Below are 9,454 nucleotides of genomic sequence, written 5' to 3'. Positions count from 1 at the left end.
TTGAGAAGCTATGAGGCTAGGGAAGGCAGCCACTGGCGTCTGCTATGTAAGAGTCAAGGCAGGACTCAAGAAGGGGGAAAGCAAAAATCACGTCACTCTTTTCTGGTCCTTCCACAAGGTCCTGTAGCTCAGACTCATCCTGATGCTTCTGGACCACTGCTCCTCTCTTGTATCCCAGATGAAGTGAGAAGAGGATGCCTTGCAGTTTGTCAAGACCCATCAAACAGGGAAAGTTATCTGTCCTGTTGACTGCACTCTGCTACCTTGGTTTTGAGTTCTCCCAGGAAATGGTGCTTAGTCTCTTAAGAACCAACTCACAACCTGCCTCCTGAAATAACAACCTATCCTAGTAAAGGGCTAGATTCACCAAGCTCAGACTGGTGATTTTCAAATCACAGAAATGTGCTCTGCTAATGAGCATACCACTAGTAAATGGGTACAACCACCAAGACACTGACTATCTGTGCTGCTCCAAGCAAGCAATGGTTTGTGGCTCTAGTCAGCACAAGATTCAGGTAAAGCTTTTACAGTAAATGATCCACAGCTTCTTCTCAGGAACTGCAAACACCAAATCTGGGAATCTCACCTGTCATGCAGTAGAGCTATACACACAATGTAGCTTATCACAGTCACTTCTTCAGAGGGACTGCACTGAGCTGCTTGTCCTCATCCCCATTGCTCTTCATGGTCTCCTCCTGGCCATATGAAGACAGCAGAACACGGCTGGTAAAGTCAGGAAGACTGGAGTCAAAACAAGTGGTGAAAGGTGGAGGTGGATGTGCAAGGAAAAAAAATCCTCCCACAACATTCAACGTCAGGACTTAATCTACAGCTTTGTGAATTTCCTATCACTCTTGATAAATAGGAGATACCAAATGCTGATTATTCTCAGATTAACACGCTGGCTCCTATTTGTGGTTTAGCTGTCTAATGATTAGTGGTGGCCTTTTAAATTAAAACACAGAAAAACTTCTTCAGGAAATAAAATAGCCACCTACCCAGAGGAATCTACTATCGGTTCTGTAAGGTGCAACTGGCAGAGCTTTGACTGTGTAAGATGAAGCTTGCCATCTTTCTGCACATCAGGAATGTTCCATCCTGCCTGAACAACCCTTTTTCCTCTCCATCCTTCCCCTCTGAGGCATCTGAAGCACAGTCCCCTCCAGCCTCCCTTCCCAACAGCTGCATGCTGGCGGCAGGGCTCCCAGCACACTCTGCAGCAGGTGGCTCAGAGCCTCGCTTTGCAGTTGGAGCGCTGCAGGGAGAGGAATGCAGCACTGAATCCTGATGCTCCCAAGTGCTCTCAGATTTACAGTCTGTGTGGGAAGTAACAGGGTGAAACAGAGTATTCCAGATAACAGGACATCAGAGAGAGACATAGATGCCCTCAGAATGCTTGCAGTCTGTGAGATGCAAGATGGCAGAAGGAAGCAATAACATCACTTTGTTTTAGGAGCTGCCAGGAATGTGGCAAAGTCATGGCCATTGTGCTGCTTTCCTTCCCAAAGAGCCAATAATAATAATGTCAAACTCACAGCACGTTTCTAAATGAATTCTACTTTGCCTACACCAAGTAGTTTTGGGTTTTTTTGGTTTTTTTTTTTACAACTCATTTTATTTGAAATGATTCCCCTCTTAGTTCTCAATGCAAAACAGGTAACTTCTGCTTATCACACTGCCTGAGCTTGTAAGTCACCCAAACCTATTTGGGCTTTCAGTATCTCCAGGAGCAGGAGCACTGGGGAGTGCTGATACCGTCACGCTACAAAAGCAGGACAGGTTCAGCAAGCTTGGCCATATTCCTGGAAGGGTAAGGAGGCAGTGCTGGGCATGGGGCTCGTACAAGCTGGTGCCTCTCTAATCCCACACACCACCACACACAGGTGCTGTTCCTATATAGCTCAAGTCTGGCATTATGCTGAAGTTATTTAGCCCTTGAAACACCATGAAGCGCAGTGCATGGACAGGCCAGTGGCCACACAGCACCAACTGTCAGGCTGGACATACCTACACCTCCTCAGCATATCACATATTTGCAACATCCAATATTCTCAGCTTTTCTGCATTTAATGTCCACAATGGACTTGATTGACAAAGGATACAAAATGGAAGCTCCACAATCAAAAAACCTTTTCCATTTCTAATCCAGGTAAAAATCCAGGGCTCTAGAGTACCTCCAGGCTAAGTGGTATTGGGCCATGACAATTTTTGTGGCTCACACCTACAGAAATTGGAAGAGAGGTCCCTCATCTCTCTCCTCATCTTCCCACAGCTGGACCCAAAAAACCCCCCTCAGAGTTTAAGACACAAATGCAACACACAAGGACTCTTCTCAAACAGTTTAATAGCAAATAAACAAAGGAAGGTACCACACTTGGCATATACAAAATGACTTGTTGTCGGTGTGTCTGTGCAATTAAAACAGCTTTAAGTTGCCCTTTGGGACAAAAGGAAAAAAAAACAAAACCCAACACACACACAAAAGGAAGAAAATTCCTTTAACACATACTCGCTTGTTCCAAACTTGTAACAAATCTTTTCATTTTTAAATCCACTACACAAACTCTGTGATTAGAAAAGCAACACGTGCTCCTCTGCTTTTTTTAAACCATTAAAGTAAAATCTGTAATTCTCTACAGAGTACAACACAATTTCACACAAAAAGACATTTTGTTTTGCAAATCAAAACAAGGAAAAAAAAAAAATTAAAAAATGAACAGCTCAAACAAGGTAAAGAAAAGCATTTCTACGACTGAACCACGACTTCAGAGTTGATTAAATCCCGGTACTGCAGAACAGACTCTACATTTGGTCATAGTGGCAATTTGTTTTTCTCGTCACATTGTGAATCACTTTACATTGTTTTCTAGTAGAAAAGGCAAAAAACTGTACAAAACCCCTAGTGTTAAATACAATGTTTGTACCAATAAAAAAGCCCACAGGTTTGTCTCCAAAATGTAAATTTTCTTTTTTAAATTATTCACAAAAAGCAGCCAAAAATCAGAAAGGCAGCTGCTGCTCCGCTGTCTCAAATCCATTAAAACCACCACAGAACAATTAAAACCAAAGGAAGAAAAGGAAAGAAGAAAGGAAAGAAACATCCGTTTGGCATTTTGGTTACTTCAGATTATTTCTCCACAGGTTTCCCCAGGGTTCCTTATGGAACCGAATGCACACGTACAGAAACGTACTGGCAGTTACTCAAGCGGCTGCAGGCTACCAGTGTCCCCCACCCACCCACAGCCCTGTGCATTCAGACTGTGGGACTAACAGCAGCCAGCCCGCCACCCTACCTCCCAAATCATCCATCCTGCCACCCAGCTTCACACTTTGACCCCAGGTGTACGTAGCATACCCAGACGTGTTCTGTCTCAAGCAGATTAAGGACTGTCTGCACACATCTAGCCAGTACCTACTAAGAACACAGCATCCTCAGCCAACTCAGGAGTAGGATAGGAAAAACTGCTCTTGCATCTCTGTATTATCCCAAGCACTGGACAAAAGTAAGATTCCTACCCAATCAAACACAATTTGTTTTCTCAGAAAATCCCTTCTCCTGGGATTTTGTATCACATTTCCTACTGTTCAGATACCCACACTAGCTTGCTTCTCCTGACTGAAACATTTTCGCAGCACACACCCTTCAGGTGCCTGCATCTAGAAGCTACATTCCACCTTCTACCTGTGCAGATGGTACGTAGGGTGGGGGGAAGTCTGTTACCCAGAAAGCAGTAACCTGTTCTAGTTCATCCTACATGCCAGACAAACTGCTTAGCTCATTGCCCAATTAAAAACTAAACAAAAATTAAAAGAAATCTCCATAGAGATTCCCCAGCTCAGGCCCTTGAGAAGAGAGCTGGGGGTGGTACCCTGTTCAGGTAACAGCTTCAGAAGCTGCTGTATTGTGCTTGTCACTTGGGAAAAGAGCTAGCAGTTGCAGGGCCAGGCTGACAAATGCTCTTTCTGGGATATTTCAAGCTAACTTAGACATCCTTCCAGGATCCTGCCACCAAGGCCTAACTGATGGTATTAAACTGGGGCTGGACTTCACAAGAATGTGCCCTGAATTATACAGAATGCTCATAATGCGTGTTCCAAAGAAGCCCTAGCTGCAGATAACTTTGGAAACAGAAATACTGTGAAGTTCCCCCAACTTTCTGCTCCCTAGCTACCCCTTTCACCAAAACTTCCATTGCAGGATCAGCACAGCCAAGCCCCTGCAGAGCCTCTGACTGCACTGGAAATGGATCCGGGGCCAGGTGCTCCGTCAGGCAGACAGTCTAAGTGCACAGGTAGATGCCCTCAGGTGGCTTCTGATCAGTTATTTGTCATACTAAACCCACCAATTTAAAGGATACCTTTGAAACCCATTAAATTGCTCAGTTTTTGCACAAACTATAGAAAACAGAGAGGTGAAGGTGATATATACGAGAGTGTGAAGAAAACAGAAGGAAACATGCAAAACATTTCTGGGCTCTATCTTAGTTCAAAAGATTAAAAGGAAAACATCACATTTTGCTGAGGAGATTGTAGTTACAAAAAAACCAAGCATGCTGGAGCTTAACAAAATACAACATCAACTTTGATCAAATTTTTCACTGCAGACTGATAATCACAGGGAAGCAAATAAAATAATTAAAAAAAAAATAATCAGAAAATGCCAGGGCAAAACTGAAGCTACAATCAGAAGAAAATGTAGTTCAAGTGTTTTCTGCTGATGCCACTCAAGTCACAAGTTTGAACTCAAAAACACATGCCGTCTCCTCAAGCACAGAAACCAGATCAGCAAAATGTGACTAGAAAGCCTCCTGAAAGATTGACTCACACCACATAATTGACTTTTTCTCTTCAAAACTGTGTTTTTAAAACTAAGCACACAGGAAAATCTAAGCCTAGAAAGTGATTGGCTGTATGTTCACAGGAATACAAATACTCCACAAGGTATGCTAGCAAGGCTGCTCTGAAGACAATTACAAAGAATCAGATTCACAAAATCAAGTGGTTATCTTATGAAGGTCTAGAAAAATAGAAATTCTTTTATATTCAAATGCAAGTTTAAATATTTCCCCTTCAGCAGTCTTTCTAGCAAAACCAATTTGGCAGCACAAAAAAAAAAAAGGAAAAAAAAAAAAAGAAAGAAACAAACATAATAAAAATACACATCAGCATCAAAGGTCAACACAAGGTCAAAGGTGAGAGTTCAAGCATCAGAGAAGCTGAAGAGACAAGGATTTGGACGATGTACTTGAACGCCACATCGACATGCTTTAGGCACAACGATGAACAAACGGCAGGAATCTAGAAAAAAAACAAACCAGAAAGAGGGAGACCCACTGAGTTACACAGAGCAGTACATCCAAACACGGAGAGAGAGAACGAGAATGGGCACTGTACGACGAGATCTCCTGGGGAAGGGAGATGACAGGGAAGGGCAGCACATGCCAACGATGGACAAGTAAAAGTCAAAGTACATGAAGGACACCGAGTAAACATCAAACTGCCAGAAACCGAATGGAAGCAGAGGCCTGGGTTTCTCTCTCAGTGCCCAGCCTGTGGAGCACTTCCACAGCCTAATGATACGTTAATTAGCATGCGTTCACCTTGTCCTCTGCCCAGTTTCTCTACCGGCTCTGCTTAGGAGAACAAGGTAAGCTCCATCCTGAGGAGACCAACTCCAAAAATGGCTCCAGGGCTAATGTTTGCCCCTAGAGACTGAGACCATGAGAGACAAGACAGAGGACGCGAGGGATTCATGGGTGGTTTGATGGCTGAGACTTGCATCCTAACATGAGAAGTTCTTAGGCAGTGGTAGCCCAGGAAATCCACCGTCTTTCCTTCAGCTACAGTCCCTTCTCATTCCCTAGGAGCCCTTGAAACTGGGAGTGGGTGGATTGGAAGAGGGAGGGAAAAAAAAATTATACAAGACAAAAACTGCACATATTAGAGAGTAATTCCTTAAGACTTGACTTGTCCTAGCTGAGCACTTTTCACATCATTAGACCTGTCCAGGGATTTTCCATTCCCAACTTTTTTATGTAAACAGCCCCCAGCTCCTGACTTCATGAGGAAGGGATTCTGGGCTCTGAGAAGCTCTACAGTCACTGTTGCAGTAGAAAAAAAATGTGTTTCTTGAAACTTTTTTACAGAATTTATAAAGAAAGTAATTCTTATGTCAAGTGATATAAATACCTTTGTTTCCTCCCCTCAGCTGGTCAGCTACAAGAGATAAGGAATGTTTTGGTAAGAACGTGGGAGTTAGGGGAGAGAAGAATCAAGTTTTTCATTTTTCTTCCTGCCTCCCCAGCTCCTCTTTATCTTGTGTTTGTGACCTTATTCTTCGGTGTATCTCAAAGCTGCTAGTTAGTGACTAGAGCAAGGTGAGACTTGCATGTTATCTTATCCTGTGTTTAGGCATACCAAGTGCTGAACAATAAGCATGTTGTCTACTGAACCAGCAACTTTTCACTTAGTGGAAATGCTGAGATTAATTTGCTTTTCGTACTTTCCAATTGATGGAAAGGGCTTAGAGTGGAGTTTAAACCAACTGTAACAGAGTACAATGTGGCTCCCGTAGGTATTGCTATAGTCCTAGAAATTAGATCGTTTGCAGACAAATGTAAGGTTTCAATTCTAAACCAGAAAGGCAAATCCATCAAAAACCGAGGCATGAGAAATGACATGAGCCATGAGATCAAGTGACATCTGAGCATGCTCCATGGAAGTTGTGTGATTTGTTTGGTTTGGGGTTTTTTTTGATAGAGATTTTCCAAACATTTCACTCAGCAATTTTCAGGGGAAAGATTCATTAAAGCCCCGAGGAACAATTGGCCTACAAGAGCAGAGCAATGAGATGCTGAGTAAGAACTTAAGGACTTGGGTGAAGTTATTCCAGTTCATCCTTGTTCTGTTCTCACAACTGTGACAATTCTGCCTTTTGTGTTCTGTATTTTGTGATAGAAATACTCAGGGATATATTAACATCCTCATGTTGAAAAGCCTTCAACAGGAAACTCTCAAAGCATTTTATGTGTTCATAGCTGCACCCTTCATTTGTAATTTGCTTTATTCAAGTTGCTTTTAGGTATTTCCAAATGAAATGGGAACAATTCCATTCTGCTTGGCTGTTCTTCCCTAACTCACAACCATTAACGAGAAAAACTTTAGTTAATTCTATCATGCAAGCAGAGTCTATTGTTCTGTTGCCTTCAGGATTCAGATTCAAAGCTTTTTCTTTACAGATGTATTTGCCAGTGATACATTTTCTGAGGCCCCTATTTTTCCAGGTTGTAGCACTCAAAACTGCCTCACCCCTAAAACACAGAGATTCACCATCATTGTCTTGGACACTTTGGAAAAATCCCAATTCTCCTCTTTAGGATTAAAATTTAATCACTGTGTGTCAAAGTAGTTTTTTTTCTAACAATGCAGGCTTTGTATTACTGAAAATAAAAAAAACCAAAACAACAAACTACAATCTATTGTAGAATGTTGATCATCTGGGGGACTGAAGAATCCATGACTTCATTTAGTATAGTACTTGATAATTAGTGTAAGTCTAAGGCTTCAATTGTTCATAATACTTCCATCTTATTATGGCCTATCTAGTAAAATCAAGTGTCTTTTGAGAAAAAAAAGAATCTATCAAGTTAAGAATTTCCACAGGTAACATGGATTCTCTTTCATCTGAAGTCCCACTAGTTTTTGTGGTGGAAAATTCAGATTCTTTGGTTTCTAAGCATACAAAATACTTTGTCCAGGTGGCTACTCAAGCCAATCCTTCTGCAGTTTATTTGAATTCACCCAACTCTTGTTTTCCAGGAAATGAAGCACTTGACACAGACTTGATCTGCACTTGAATGAGACTGTGATAGGAATTAATTAAAAAATAATAATTTAAAAGTCCCCAGTCTCCAAAATCCCAGACTTCCTTGCCAATGAGTGAGGAAGAAAACTGGCTTAAGACTGGAAGGCAAGAAAGGCCTACATCTCCATACTCAGCAGCAGCTACCAAACAGACACAGAAATGTTGACTTCATCAGTTCTGTTATGAGAAAAACATCTGCCCAAGTCACAAACTTGATACATTTATTCACTTTGGCAACATACACATTGATACACCAGGAAAGGAAAATCTGAAACAAAATACACATAAAGGGCAACATCTTCAGCTGGCGAAAACTGATGCAGCTCTGCTGAAGAGAGCAGAACTGCACTGATTCAAACCATCTGAGGATCCTAGCTTTTAAAGTTTAACCTGCATAGATTTTTCTTCTTTTTCTTTTTGGCAATACTTATAGTTATGCCAGTAAGGCACAAGAGCTAGCCCATGTTAGGTATCTTAAGGTGATTATGTTTGGGAGGAGTCACTGATCAAACTAAGCCACACTGTAAACTGGTGAACCTCCTTAAGTTAACAGGAGTTGCACCTATTTGCAACAACGCCAAGCTTGATCCACAGGTTACATTACCGAGGACACACTATGGGATGCAGAAGCTAGAACAGCTAATTTGGAACAACTGAAATGACTAGCAAAGAGACTAGAGCATCAGGTTAAAAGAAAAACAGGACAAAGGTCTGAGATAGTACAGTGGGGTAGGGTGCAAAGAAGGTAAGAGTGACTGTAGAGACCCCAGAGCACAGTGCTCTCCTCCACTGGTTCACAGCATTTGTCTTCCCCATTTAGCAGTTGCTGGGCTGCCAACAGGTCACTGAAAGTCAGTAGTTTCAATCATGCACATCATTATGTGTGTAAAACAATCACATTCAGGATTCTACAAAACCCTGGCCTTTTTTTTTTTTTTTTTTTTTCCAGTGAAATAATTTAGGTAATAAATATTCTCCACCCTGGAGCTGTATAAAACTTCTATAAAAATAGAAACAACATTCTTGGTTACAGCAGGTTGCACTTGGAACAGTTGCCCCCAACTAGTTTTGTTTGTTTGGTTTTTTTTTTTTCCTTTTTATTTTTTTTTTTCTTTTTTAAAAGTATATTATTTATTTAAAAAATTTCCCATTTTCACCCTGGAGGCCTTCACACTCCAACGCTCTTTTCTCAGAAAACCAGGACACATCTTTCCCATTGTGCAGAATTCAAGTGTACATGGTTCACTTAAGTGTATGTTCACGTTTCTAAAGAGATTTAAATAATTACCACAGAAGGGTACCACATGCCAGCCTAACTGGGAAATTTGGCAGTCTGGCCTTTGAACCTTTACCACCACAAAATGATTTGGATAATACTGATGTATTTAACTGTCTGCCATCAATACAGACAGACTGGCATCAACTAAAGGATCTTAACTTAAGAATGGAAAGGACTCTTCTTGGATACTGCAGGCCAGGCCCTGCAATTCTGAGGTCTGAGGATCCCAGGGGACCCAGTCCCTGGGAATGCACAACATTCCCACCACCGCCCAGGTGTGTGGATTCTGAGCATGATCTCTGGTTGGATGG

The 9,454-nt window shown here is 41.7% G+C and overlaps 1 protein-coding gene across 10 annotated transcripts in view; it reads right to left on the bottom strand.

The window, feature by feature from the left end:
* Positions 1 to 2,699: 2,699 nt before the first annotated feature.
* The window catches only part of CELF1 (CUGBP Elav-like family member 1), a 51,977-nt gene continuing 45,222 nt past the window's right edge, over positions 2,700 to 9,454 (bottom strand). For all 10 annotated transcript variants that reach the window (XM_054161443.1, XM_054161444.1, XM_054161442.1 and 7 more), the window contains one exon: positions 2,700 to 5,298. The gene's annotated coding sequence lies outside the window, so the exon portion shown is untranslated. The remainder of the gene's footprint in view (positions 5,299 to 9,454) is intronic.

Source organism: Dryobates pubescens, chromosome 5 (assembly GCF_014839835.1).
Source record: "Dryobates pubescens isolate bDryPub1 chromosome 5, bDryPub1.pri, whole genome shotgun sequence".
In the NCBI taxonomy this organism is placed as follows: Eukaryota; Metazoa; Chordata; class Aves; order Piciformes; family Picidae; genus Dryobates; species Dryobates pubescens.
Note: the sequence above shows the minus strand (reverse complement) of the source record. Positions and strands in the feature narration are given on the sequence as shown.